This window comes from Trachymyrmex cornetzi, unplaced genomic scaffold (assembly GCF_001594075.2).
Source record: "Trachymyrmex cornetzi isolate Tcor2-1 unplaced genomic scaffold, Tcor1.1 scaffold1462, whole genome shotgun sequence".
NCBI lineage: Eukaryota > Metazoa > Arthropoda > Insecta > Hymenoptera > Formicidae > Trachymyrmex > Trachymyrmex cornetzi.
This window is the reverse complement of record NW_017296051.1, coordinates 427,136-441,211: the sequence shown is the minus strand read 5'-3', so window position 1 is coordinate 441,211 and position 14,076 is coordinate 427,136. Positions and strand designations below refer to the sequence as shown.

The 14,076-nt window shown below is 37.4% G+C and overlaps 1 protein-coding gene across 1 annotated transcript in view; it reads left to right on the top strand.

Annotated features, from left to right (window-relative positions):
- LOC108757548 (protein artichoke) overlaps positions 1-14,076 on the top strand; it is a 26,345-nt gene that overhangs the window by 7,823 nt on the left and 4,446 nt on the right. The gene's annotated exons all lie outside the window — the stretch shown is intronic.

The following is a 14,076-nucleotide window of genomic DNA, read 5'->3' as shown; positions in this document are numbered from 1 at the left end:
CATACGTATGGCCTCTAATGCATACTGTTGGCATTCCATCAGTATTATTATACTTTTTTCTTTCTTAGAAAAAAGTATAATAATTAAAAATTAGAAACTAAGAATAGGCATTTGAATAGCAATCCACTTAAAGTACTTTTTGGATCAAATTACGAATAACCGCTGTAAGTAAATATAAAATTCAATTTATTTTTACAAAGAAATAAAGATAATTTTGACTATTGTTTTAGAACTATCATTATTATAAATTTTCAATAACTGTTAATAACTATTTCAACAGAAAAGAATTGTAAATACTTAATTAGTTTTTATTCGAGTAGTGCCCATCTCTGACGTACCCAGTTATCGACATAGAAATGATCCAGTGATCGATATTCTTTATTTGTTTGCATATTTATTTATTAACTCGACTATACCTATGACGATTACTGGTCCGTAAAATCTCTAGATAATACAATAACAATTACGGTTCTGATTTTTCTATTTGGATTTTGGATAAAATTATTATTTTATTTACAAGAATTTTTTCGGGTCACCTAGTCTCAGTATTCGACAAGTGTGGTGATTACTCGAACGACTACGTACTTCGATAAACCGGTGCTCGTCACGTAAAAAAAAAAGTAAAATTTGTACGAAACAATAATTTGTGATGGTGTACGTAAAACTACGATCTTGATTTAAGTATAATTTGATGCTCAATTTACCTCAAGATGCAAGTTGCCAATATTCCAAATCACACGAGACGTCAAATGGTGTCTCTTAATCTCACAATGAAGTATTTGGTTAAATCACGCATCGACTCGGTTGCTGCACATATTCGATTTAATCTGTAGTGAATTCATATACTTACGAGTTTCATAACGTAACACAACATTGTAAATACCTTGTTGGAACCAATAAAAACATCAACAAACTGCACGATCAATAGAAAATACTAAAGTATGTCTTTAATATGTAAACATGGCGATCACTGGGTACCCTGACGATTAATGGATCAACTACCTTATATTTGATATTTTTTTCACGTAATATTTAGTTTATGTTGTATTTATCATTATTTAATTACATATTCAGATAAAATTAATTATAAAAGAATTTTGTAAAATTATTATAACAGTAATTTTGTAAGAAGTTTTTGTTTCTGAAGAGAGCTCAATCATGTAGTCGAAATATGTAGAACATTATTAATTTTTATATAATCAACGATTGAAATATAATATACTTTACGCATCAAGATCCACGGATGGGGTTCTTATATACCCTTTATTTATTTAATTTATTATAAAAATATTATAATGAATTCTAAAAATATAAAAAAATATTTCTGTAGAAGATAAAGAAAGAAATGATGACATTACGTAAATTACATATATAAAATAATAAGAAGCATTCGGGTAGAATAAAAAAATCAGTCTAAAAGTGGTGAACGTATATTACATATTTTATAGATACTTAAATGTAATTTAGATTCTATTTCAAGTAAATTTTTGCGGAAAGGAGACTTATAAAACCAAATATGCGCACATTAAAATAACATGCCTTTAAATAAAATTATGTTTTAAATATTACAAAATATATATATAATATAAATATATATATACATATATGTGTACTATATATATATATATATATATATAGGGTGTATAAAAAGTCCCAGACCCCTTAAATATCTTGAAAAGTAAGCATTTTTGAGAAAAATGTTTCAGACAAAAGTTGTAGGGTTTAAAAAATCTATGATCACATTCGTTTGACCTAGGGTGACATCGCTAAGAAATATTTTTCTCAAAAATGCTTACAAGATATTTAAAGGGTCCGAGACTTTTTATATATCCTGTATATATTAAAATTGATATAATATAAAATATGTTAAAATTATATCAGTCCAGTTAATTTAGTATACCTATATTCATTAAATATTTATAAATACGTTCCTTTTGTGTTACCGAGAAAAAAATTTATTTTATATCAAATCCCAATAAAACCCAAAAAAACCACAAAGTTCAGGTTTTTTAAGTAGGTAAAACCCAAAACAACCCCTGAGTTTTTCTGGAGTGGCTAAAATAATGCCAATCCTGTAAAAATACGACGTTTACAAGTGTTTTTCTCCCTTAAACTCCAGATATGTACATGGAGGTACACAGTGAATTCGACTATTTTCGCAACTCGAACATACGGTAACTCAGGATGAAGGACAGGTGGAGGAAATAACCGATAGTTATCAGTATACAAAACAGAGACGCACAATGAACAAATGGGATGTTTTAATATGTCCGACCAATATTTCTGCGGTTTTCATCGATACGGAATTACGAGAATACATAGCCCGGTCATTGACATGCCAAACACGTTGATATTTCGCGTATCGTAAATTAGAACTATTATATCGAGCTTTTATATGTAAACTCTATCACTCGTATTTATCTATATTTCGCGATCGACTTGCTGCTCTTTCTCTCTCTCTCTCTCTCTCTCTCTCTCTCTCTCTCTCTCTCTCTCTCTCTCTCTCTCTCATGGTTTTATCTTACCCAAGATAATGATTTTAATGTACGTTCCCTGTAAAAAAAAAACAAGATGTATCAGAAATCACACACTTTTTTCTGTCTTATAAATTATCTGACAGTTTTCCAATTTATTCTCTTTCAGAAGGAAGTTGATAGGTTTATTGAATATCTCACATTCAGTAATTACTAATCGAATGAACATTTTACATTCAGATATTGATTACTTTAGCTTCAAAGACTCAAGTAGATACGTCTTCATTATTTAGTTATTATATAATTGTAATAAAATTTGTATTTGACGGTAAGTAATCAAGTGAATATTGACAAAAGAATAAAAGGACAAGAGCTATCCTTAGACCCTCTAGCGAAGAAAACTTCGGTCTACATTTGACAAATTGAATACATAATTAATAGAAAATGTGTGACATTCCGTTATAAATTTTATATATACGTGTAATAAATACGCCGAGAGAGAATTGTATTGGATTTACCTGAGGTTAATTCTGCATTGACCGCAGCATATAAATCAGATTATACCGTACCGATGTTAATATGCAAATACGTAAAACGGGGACGAAGTTTCGAACAGGGAAAGCCAATTTTTTGCATTACCAGGCGACTGGCGGAAATGAGAGTGCGTTCGTGGAAAAATTAATTGAATTAAGTCATTTAATTTGATCGTTCGTAAATTTTCGCAAGTTAATACCGCTGTTACGAAGCCATCCGGTAATCTTCGCCGGCTCGAACGAAGGAAGGCACAATGTCAGCCGTCAGCCCAACCGAGAAATGTGCGCGTAGATGAAAGTGCGCGGTCCAGTTAGTTTCATATCTCTGCTATATCGCGGAAGCGCGTGGATATGAGATGCACAGGAAGCACGATGCGTTGACAACGCCGAGAGACTTAAACGATTAATTTTCCCCGCCGGCCGTAATTCGCTCGAAAACCCGGGCGAATCGCGACGCGGATCAGACCGAGGTGGTGCACGCGTTACAAACGTCCGCGGAATTTCATTCGTGATTTATCGGCGGACGATTTTTATGAAGCCCGAGGGAGATTTTATGAGAAACGCGGTTGCTGAAAGCGTGGAACGTTGAAATAAGATGACGACGACGACAACGACGACGACGACGACGATGGTCGCGACTATGTATTCCGTCCGATGGGATACGATCGAAAGGAGCGGTATGTGTAACATACGATCCAAGGAGCATTTCAATATCTCTGACGGGCGAAATCGAACGGCGCGAGACGCGCCGTGTTATATATTACCGGAGCATTCCCGCGGCCGCGGCGTCGCCAAGCTGAGCTCTTTTAAATTTGGAACAATCGAACGTCTCTGGCAAAGAGACGGCGGTGTGTAAAGCGCGGAGCAATTTAGAATCGAGGCGTCTGCTTTTTTTCCAATGGTAACGAACAGAAAGAGGGAGAGAGCAGTATTTATTATGTGCTCTGGGACAAGTCCCCTCAAGCGCAGAGACTATAGTACATAGAATGAATCAAAAGAGAGAGAGAGAGAGAGCAAATATTTCGCGCGGTATGTTAGCATTTATTGGGAAAAAGGTACAAGCGGGGGAGTCAGGAAGGTCGTAACTGATGAACCAGGCGCGGTAAAAGCGGCGCGAGATAAAGTGGGTAACGTCGAGGTGTAACGATGGCGTGGGTACAACGTGGGTAGTACAATGTATGTACGTGCGATGCCGAGGGAAACACACGGTGCGCCACACAATCGTTCAATCCTAATGATACCGTTTCTTAAGAGCTCGACCCGGGGCTCCCGGGACTGAGAACGGTCCCCCTTTCGAAAGCGGAGTCGCGCGAGCGGCGACACGATTTAACTTTAGAAATCCGATTCTTTTTTTTCGTGCGACGGAAACGTCGCGCGGGCTGACAAGAGAAAGGAAGGAAGAGACGTGTAGGTCGAAAATACGCGTCCTGTGACAACAGGAAGAGCGAGAGGATGAGGTCGAAGGGCGAAGGGTAGATAGAAGGAAGAGAGGAACAACGGGCAAAGTGTTCGTTTACGAACAATCGAGATGGAAATACATTACGGGGCGCGAATGAACAGACGGACCGTGCATGTACGGTCTAGGTATCTTTAATATCTTTAATCCACACCCCTGCGCTCGCGCGAGTTCGCCGAGGAGCCGAGGTATATGCGTGCAAGCAGCCCCCTAAGCCTTCGTCGTACTCGTCGTACTAAAACGGGGGTAGCCCTCCGTGTGTTTGAGCTACGCAGGCGCGGTTTATCGACTGCCGCATATATATAGGAACGGCGGGAGAAGCGTTTCGTTTCGTTTCGTTTCGTTTCGCAGTAGCCCGAACAATTTCTGCACCGCTACCAGAGCCTCTTTCTCTCTCGCTCTTTCCTTTCTGTTTCCCTTCCGCCTTTTACACCACCCGCCCTTCATCTCTTTCTTCTTCTCTCTTTTACTCTGTCGCGCGTTTCGTCTCTCCCTCTCTCTCTCTCTCTCTCTCTCTCGCATTTCTCTTTGTTCGTTCGTCGTTCGTCTCGGCTCCGGATATTTGTCCGGATTGCAATTGCAGAGGGCTTTTTCCCACTCGCTTCCCTCGTGCCTCTCCCTGCGCGTACCCGACCGAATGAGTCCTCTTTCTCGCTCCCTCTCTCTTTCCCCGTTTTCCTTCCTTTCTCCTTTCTGTGTCGCTACGACCTCCGTGTGAAGCAATATTTTACTCGAGCGGATACACAAGCTTTGGTCGCGCGACCCGAGAAGACCGGGGAGGGTTAAAATCGTTTCGACGTGCTCGATGACCGATCGAGTGCCATCTCCCCCTCGGTGGAAATACGAACCGGACACGCTAGCAACCACCGCATTAATCCTCTACGCACCTTGAATATAACTCCTGTCCTCTCCCGTCATCGTCGTCCGATTCGAGCCCTTTCACCAGTGGATTCCCTTCCACTCGAGCACGCGAAAAACGAATCGTTTCTTCAATTTGCATAATTTCGCACGGAAGACGGGGGCGAGGTCTTGAGACAAGCGAGGGAAAATTTCACGATGAATCTAAAAGCAACGTTTCACGAGCAGGTTGAACGGACACTCTATCTCACGATCGTTTTCACGACAGTTTCATGATACCCGTCTCTAATCGGCAGGTATCGCTCTATCGATACGTAATATATGTATGCCCTATCGACCGCGTAACATCTAAAACTTTCCCCCCTTAAGATATTCGGTTTGGACGTTGATTGCCAGCTGTCTTAAAAGTTACCGTCGGTGTCCACGAATATATACCACGAAGACCGATCCCTCCCGATCCTTCTGGCGCGATACGAACCGGATTAGAAGGAACGACAGCTGTCCTGGATGGACGTTACAGCGGGGAAAGGTTAGTGAAGCGAGAATTGATAGCCCACTCGGCATCGTTAAACGGCGTTAAATCCGTAAGCGTCATTTCTCAAGCAGACCAGAAATATAACGAGCGGACTTTGAAGATCCCAGCTGGTCGGCCGGCTGTTAAGTAATGTAAATGCCTAGGCATTTTTTTCATTTCTCGCTGCGGAGAAGGAGAACGAGGAGGATCCCTTTCGAACAGGTGGCAGGCCAGACGCGGACCAACAGGTAGGAAATCGAGTCCGCTGATACGGGTCAAGAAATGCATAAATTAAACAGAAGGCGTGTATACGAGTCCCGCCCCCATCATTCGTTTCGTAATTTATGTCCGGCAACTGCATCGTGCCTAGAAAAGGAAGAAAGGGGGAGAGAGAGAGAGAGAAAGAGGTATTCATTAAGGCGAGAAGAGACTCGGACGGGGCTAGAGCAAACTTTCGGCGCTTAACGAATTTTCCGATTTCGCGCATTAATATGCTAATCCAATTAGCCGTTTCGGCACAGCGGCCCGCACTCCCGCACGTGTGGTACCGCCAAGTTTTTAACCCCGAAGAACTAATTGAATTAGCATTTCAATGCAGCGATTCGTGCAATTCGTTTAGAGCGTGGCTTGGTTTAATTTCGGGATACCTCGCGCGTGGAACGCGCGTCGGTGATATTAACGTTTGATCTGCTACTGTAGTACCCGCGGGGGCACGGTTTTAATTACCGTCCTCGAATATTTATAACGGCAAGTAATTCTTACCGCTGCGCCGCTGGTGCCTTCGTTGCAGTGGACGTGTGCAATGTCGCCCCGTCAAGAGCAATGAAATTAATTATACGCAGCCTCGCAATGTCACCACTTTTAATTTGGGATGGATACAGTGTATGAAAGCACGGAGAGAGAGAGAGAGAGAGAGAGAGAGAGAGAGAGAGAGAGAGAGATGTTCAACTACCGTTTTTAAACAATTCTTATACAATATACGTGCAACTTAATTTGCTTAACTTGTCAAGCTTAATTTTGCCGTTGATTTAATAAACATATGACAAAATTAATTAACCCTTTCACATACAATTTTCAGAATTAATTCCCCGAAGGGAGAATAGTAATTGAAAATAATATTCGACGCGGGAAAAGTTTCGTATCATGCGTGTGATTTACCAATTGCATTATCACGGAATTGCATTACCTTCGCGGTATATAGCATATTATAGCGATATGATAGGTAAATCGTGAAATTATAGTTCGCGCGTGGTTCGTGCTTCTCGCTAGAGAGGTTGCAGCTCGGCCGTTTATTCGGTGGTTAGCCAAGTTTGGTATGACTTTGGCTCGTCTTCAGTTGGATCGAGAGAACGAGAATGGGTTCTACGGTAAGAGAGGCAGGAGCGGAAAGGGATTCCGCAAATTGAATGACTTGGCCTGTTATACGTTATCCGAGACTTCTTTGCTTTATGCTGCGTAGAATCGGGCGAACGAGCGCAGATTCTATTATAGACAAGAAGTCATCCCAGCAACTGCCTAGCTACTACACGATGCCATTTCCACATGTATTATGCATGTCCTGGCAAATTTCGTCGTCTGTCGCGACGAAGGGGAACCATCGTCTTATTTATTATTTACGTTTCCTTTGGCCGATAAACGGGACGGTCTTAACTTGGCTATCTTAAAAATGCCGACGCTTCTCATCCCACGCGACCGAGAATTAAACTGTGCTGCAGATTATATTAATTTTTCAGCCAGAATTGCTCGTTTCGCAATTTATATTGGGACGAGAAACATCGCGTATACATTGTACCGTGAAGTCTTTTAATTCCTCTCGCATCGCAATTGTGCCGCGCGAGCTCATTACAAACACGTCGTACAAATTATGTGCGAATATTATTATGAATTCTTTTTGCGAAAATATCACGTAGCGCGTAAATTGCAGTGTAATAAGATATCGATGGTAATGATACGCGTGCAGAACTATCTAAATAAACCGATACATGATGAGAGAGGCTTCAATAATACAAGATAATTAAATTTATTCATTGAATCTCGGGAAAACTACGCAAATGATGATGAGTCTAAAATACTTATATAATATGAAAAACATTGTGACATAATAAATAAGATTATATGTATTAATTATAAATATAAATTACGTATTATAATAACGTTTCTTGACTTCAAACACAACTAAACAAATTAAATGTTATAGTAAAGGGGAAAAACTATTTTTCAATTTCACAGAAAATTATTGGCGAAAAGAATATATTCTTAACATCATCAAATGTTATTTTTGTTATTTGTTTCACAATTCTTTAAAAAACCATCTTTTTGAGTAATGATGATTTCAATAACTTTTTTAAAAGTATTCTTTTTGAACTATAACAATTTTGACGATTTTTTAATGAAATTAAATCAGTTCATATACTTGATACATAGGATTATATTTTTATTTTTGAATTTAAGTTTTACACTTTTAATGATTGGATGGGGTAATCTTTACTTAGGTAACTCGTATATGTTCAGGAAAAATGTTACTGGTTTAAAAAAATATTAGTTGATTCAACTAAATACAGCGGTCAAGTAAATATTTGTTAATTCAAACAAATAATATGTTTTAAATTACAAGATTTTGTTGATATGACTCACGTATATAACATACTAAATACACATATAAATACTTGAACTAAATGCATTTAGCCAAGTTAACAACTTTTTTTTCCATTGTGGTAATAATGCGAAAATCATATTTTTTAGTTGTCACTTTTGAAGTAAGAAAGCGTACAACATATCTAATAATATAATATTTATAATTTTTAACACAAAGATCGCACATTGATCCGCGTGCATAAATTATAAAAAAAGATTCTCGGTTAACATTATATATATACAGGGTGTAAAAAAATTAGACCGACAAACTGTGAGGGTAAATAGGGGACATAAAAACAATCATATTTTGTTAATAATGTTTTCCTCTACGATGCTTCGTTTTAATACTACAGGGTACAAAATAGGAATTTTATGATTTTAACAAAAACAAACATATAAGTGGAATAATTAAATTTATTTCAATTACACATATATATTTTAATCTTCAAAAAACAATGAACAAAAGAACGGAACAAAAATGGCAAATGATTAACTCAATTTATAATAAATGTTCAAAAATTCCTCCATTTGCTTCAACACAAAGATGACATCGTCGAAACATTGATTGTCTCACACGCTCGAAGACTGCAGGGATATTCTGAACCTGATATGCTGCAGCAGTAATTCGGGCTACCAATTCTGCTTCTGTTTCAATAGATGTCTCATAAATGAGAGTTTTCATATGCCCCCATAAATAAAAGTCAAGCGAAGATAAACAAGTAACATGAATGTATGGAATGTTCTTCATGAACAATTATTACATCCATTTCATCGACAACGTGTACAAAATTTAAAATTTGAAGACGTACCACTTGACGCAAAAAGGTAAATGTGGTTCCAATACGATGGAGCACCTGCCCATGTTTCGACGATGTTATCTTAGTGTTAAAGCAAATGGAGGAATTTTTAAACATTTATTATAAATTGAGCTAATCATTTGCCATTTTTGTTCCGTTCCTTTGTTTATTGTTTTTTTTAAGATTAAAATATATATATATGTTTAATTAAAATAAATTTAATTATTCCACTTACATGTTCGTTTTTTGTTAAAATCATAAAATTCTTATTTTGTATCCTGTAGTATTAAAACGAAGCGTCGTAGAGGAAAACATTATTAACAAAATATGTTTGTTTTTATGTCCCCTTTATATATATATATATATATATAAAATCGTGAACAGAGTTGATCCCTTTTCTTCGCCGATATAGTTATCCTCCTAACTTCTAAATATACTGCTCATCGCTGCGCCGGAATGAACTGCTCTTAATAACACAATCTTACTTCTCGCAACAAGATTACCTCGATAGGTATCCGCTGTAGCTTTAGAAACAATTACCGATCTTTGATATTGCACTAAATATTTCATCGTTGCAGCACGCTGTTAAAGGCTAGCTTCGAGGGTACTTAATCGTCCGTTGAGTTGGGGCTTACACGAAACTTACGATGCACAAAACTAGATTATAGTTAGTCTCGTAAATGTAAATCCTTAACGAGTTGCTAGATAGAGCGAAATAAAAACTTCCTGCTGACCTAGATACGAAGTTACGATACTTGAGCTAATTCCCGGGCTTTGCTCTTATCATCCTGGTGGTCGTAGACAAGCGTTGTTTATCAGGGCGATGTCAGTTTTACCGTGGGGCATGATATTCTCGAATATCCCCGCGCAATCAAGTCCCTTTTCCTTCCTCCTCCTCCTCCTCTTCCTTCTCCTCCTCCTCCTCCTTCTCTTCATCTTTCCTTCCTTCTTTTCGTGTCGATCTCGTTTTACCCTCTTCACAACTTTCTTCCTCCGGCGATATTCCCGGAGCCGAAAAACGCCCCTATTCTGGCGCGTCCGTTGCGAGGTAGGAAAAAAAAAGGTTAGCTGTGCCAGATAGCGGGATGCTGTAAATCTGTGCATTATACATGACAGTGAGATCAGCGCCATTTGTTATTCCCCGACGGTGCGCGGAAAAAGAGACGTGAAAAATTACCGTAGGGCGCGGCAAGCACTTACTGAAACGAGGATATTGGAGAAATTTCTGGACAGCGGAGGAGAGGAGAGGACTTGGCAGAAATCTCGCGATGCGGGGATCGAAATTATCGTTGGCGCATTGCGTAATATTCCGCCCTCTGATGCACGCGCGTACCCCGTCGATTCGTGCGCTCTCTGGCATGGGTTAACGATCGCAAATTGTTGTTAGTTCGCGGCCATGTGTAACGTTTCCGGGGTACCTCTCAGCGAACCGTGTTTTCCACGTACAGGGTACTTTTGCGTCCGATTACGGGGCTACATACATTATATGAAGCACTCGCGGTTAATTTGATAGGCTAATCTAGTATCGATTTTCAATCGACGGTCAAGTTATGCGCGTGTTAGACGGGAATTTCAGAACCAATTGCGAAAGCACTTTGCTTTTCGTTTTAGAAAATATCTATTTAAAAATAGACGATTTGTAAACAGCGTTTTTCTCGCGAAAATTCATTGATCCATCTAAAGATTACTTCAATTAATCGCACGTTATCGCAGTCATATTTGTAAAAAATATGAAAGACTAATTATATATTTAACATTTATTTCTGTCTGATATATAAGATATATATCAGACAGAAAAAATATATATGAGTATATATATATATATATATATATATATATTTTTTAATTTATATGAGACTATAAATTCACTAATGCTTGAAATGAAAATTACAACATTGTACCTTTATAAGAGTTATAACGAAATATTAATGGCCCCGGCATTGTTTATCTTGTCACCTAGTAAATTTTAGGTCTTAATTCTATCGCAGTAGACCAAGCACGCTGTGCTTTCACGTGAAATACGAACTCGTCGAATTGCTTGTTTTGCGGATAAATTTACTAAGGAAGGATGCACCATGCCCTAAGAAATAAACGCGCCGTTGGCAAACGTATCGTTTTCTTGTTACTCCCAACTTTCTTTGAAAGATAGTTCCACTTGTTTCTTCGTCTGAGGATAATACGAAGAAAATATATATACATTGATATAAAGTAATGCGAAGAAGCAGAAAAAGTATTGTTAATATATTTTAAAAATATACAATAAATTTACATAATAAAATTAATTAAAATGTAATTAATATAACTTAAAAAAAACCGTAACATTGGGGTAACAGGCGATATTGCGCGATATTTTTTTCAAGTGAATGGTTCTTATCGATCGTGTAGTTATGACGAATGACATTATTTTAACTGGAATTTATTATTTTTTTATGATTAATATATTATATGAAACACCTGAATTTCACCTTTTCATCTTTTACACGCGAACGCGTTCTAGACTGCAGTTGGCGATAATTTGTACTAATCAACCTGATTGCTCTGGCGACAGGTGACGATCGTGTCAAAAAGGCCAGGTGAAAAGCAGCCAGGTGAAAACCGCGCGCGCTTCGTGAGATTCGTTGTCGATTTAATTAGCCGAGTGCAGTAAATTTAGTCGAGATGTATGGGCGCAAATTTAATATTCACTCCTCTTTCGCAGCCAGTTGTATTATTTTCCTCTTTTTGTCGCGAGTGGGTGGCGTTATTTACCCTCCGCGTGACATGAAAAAAAAATAAAAGAAGTTGACGTACAAACTGCGCCGTGTCGGACATGTCCCGGGAGGAGTCGGCGATGCAGGCAGCGCGAAATCTGAACGCGAATGAGCGTGCAGGTGTCCGTAAATAAACTTGCATCGAGCTTGTGCGGCAAACCGGCGAACGTAAAAGGTAGTTACGCTTTCGCCGAGTTTACCCGGCGTTCACAAAGGTCTTTCAGCTAACGGTGGGTTTTATTCGAAACATTTACCGCAGCTTCATGATACAGGGATATATCGTTCGTATAATCACACCGCGGTATGTAGTGTGTAAAGCGCGAAGAATGTTTCCGCGTTTGCGCGAACAAACACGATAGGATGTAATAAATGTTTTCTAATTGCCCGGATGAAACCGTGCGTGCTCGTGTTTCAACGTATTTTGATTTGATTTATGCCCCTTTAAATTCTCGCACAATTAAATTATTTCACATTATCGCGATCTCATTGATTGTAATGATAGTGCTACATCAGTTCGGTTAAAGAAGTGGAATTTTGATAGAGTATTTCGAAATGCAAAATTAACACGCAATTAATATCATTAAACTCTCTATCATTAAAGAGATAATTGGAACAGCGTGGATGGTGCAGTAATTTCTATTACGCTTTGAGGTATAACCCAGATAGCACTGGACATCCCCCAAGGACGTCCATTTTAAGTCCAAATCACGTCCGCACGTCCATGGACATAAAATAGACGTCCTTGGGATGTCCATCATACGGATGTCCTATTCAAAACATCCTATGGATGTCCAAATTTGGATTTTACTTTTACTAAATGTTTTTCTTTATATTTTTATTATATTCGTTTTATTTACCGAACCAAGAACCAACAAGTATTGAATAACATACTTTTTATATAATATCATATTAATAATATTGCCCAAATAAAATTAGTTAATTCCAAAAAAATGTAATTTTTATTTTTATGAAATACCCAATACTTTTAAATATTTTTAATCAAATTTTAAATTGAAGACACACTTACTGCAATAATGGACTAATTCACATTTGATGAAAGCGGAGAAAATAAATAAGACAGTCAGAGGATGGTAGCATATATTCCAATAAACACATATTATCGTATAGTACGTGATTACTAATTTGCAGCAAGATCTTCAACTGAAAAAAAATTAGTCCACAATAGGTCCAAAATTGGATGTGTTCGGATATCCTATGGACGTACAAAGTTGTGACAAATGTACATCCCATGGACGTCCACAGGACGTTCGACGGACATAATTTGGACTTCCTATGGACGTTCCAATGTCCAGAAACAGATGTCCAATGGGCGTACAATGGACGTCCTTATGCTATCTGGGAAGTCTATAATAAATATAAGCGTATAGTAAATGTCATGATATTTGGATAAATTCTTATTGTAATGAATAATATTTCGTTTTCACGACTATATTTTCCCTGATTTTTTAAAATGTAAGTGATAAAAACTGTTGAATTATTTTTCAAAGAATCTTCAGGCATTATAGAGAAATATCAAACTCTTATATGTTATATATTATATGTTATATGTTATATAGGGTGCCATATGAAATGTCATACTGTTTAATTATCTAATTTTCCAGACTTCGGTAATTAATTCTATACCAATTCTGTATCAATTCTGCACAGTAAAAAAGAAAATGTTAATTTTAACATTTTTTACATGTCCCAGGAGATCCACTCTAAATTTTAAGTTAAAGTAACTCATTCGTCTTGTGTTATTTATGAACGAACTAGTAATGTTAAATAATTGACACAATATTTCACATTTATATTTGTTGTTTTGATTTTAAGGGTGATTTAAAATTAACATATAAAATAAGTAGAGTACATAGAAGAGTAGTTGCAGTAACTTGTAAGAAAATGTTAATAAAACATTTTTGTTCGTATAATGTGAATGAAAAAATTCTTAGATATTAAATTGACTTTGAGGTATATAGATTAATTGAAACAATTGTATTAAAAACACTCAAAATAATATTCCATTTTTAATTGACATACGCAATTGTTAAGTTAGAAAG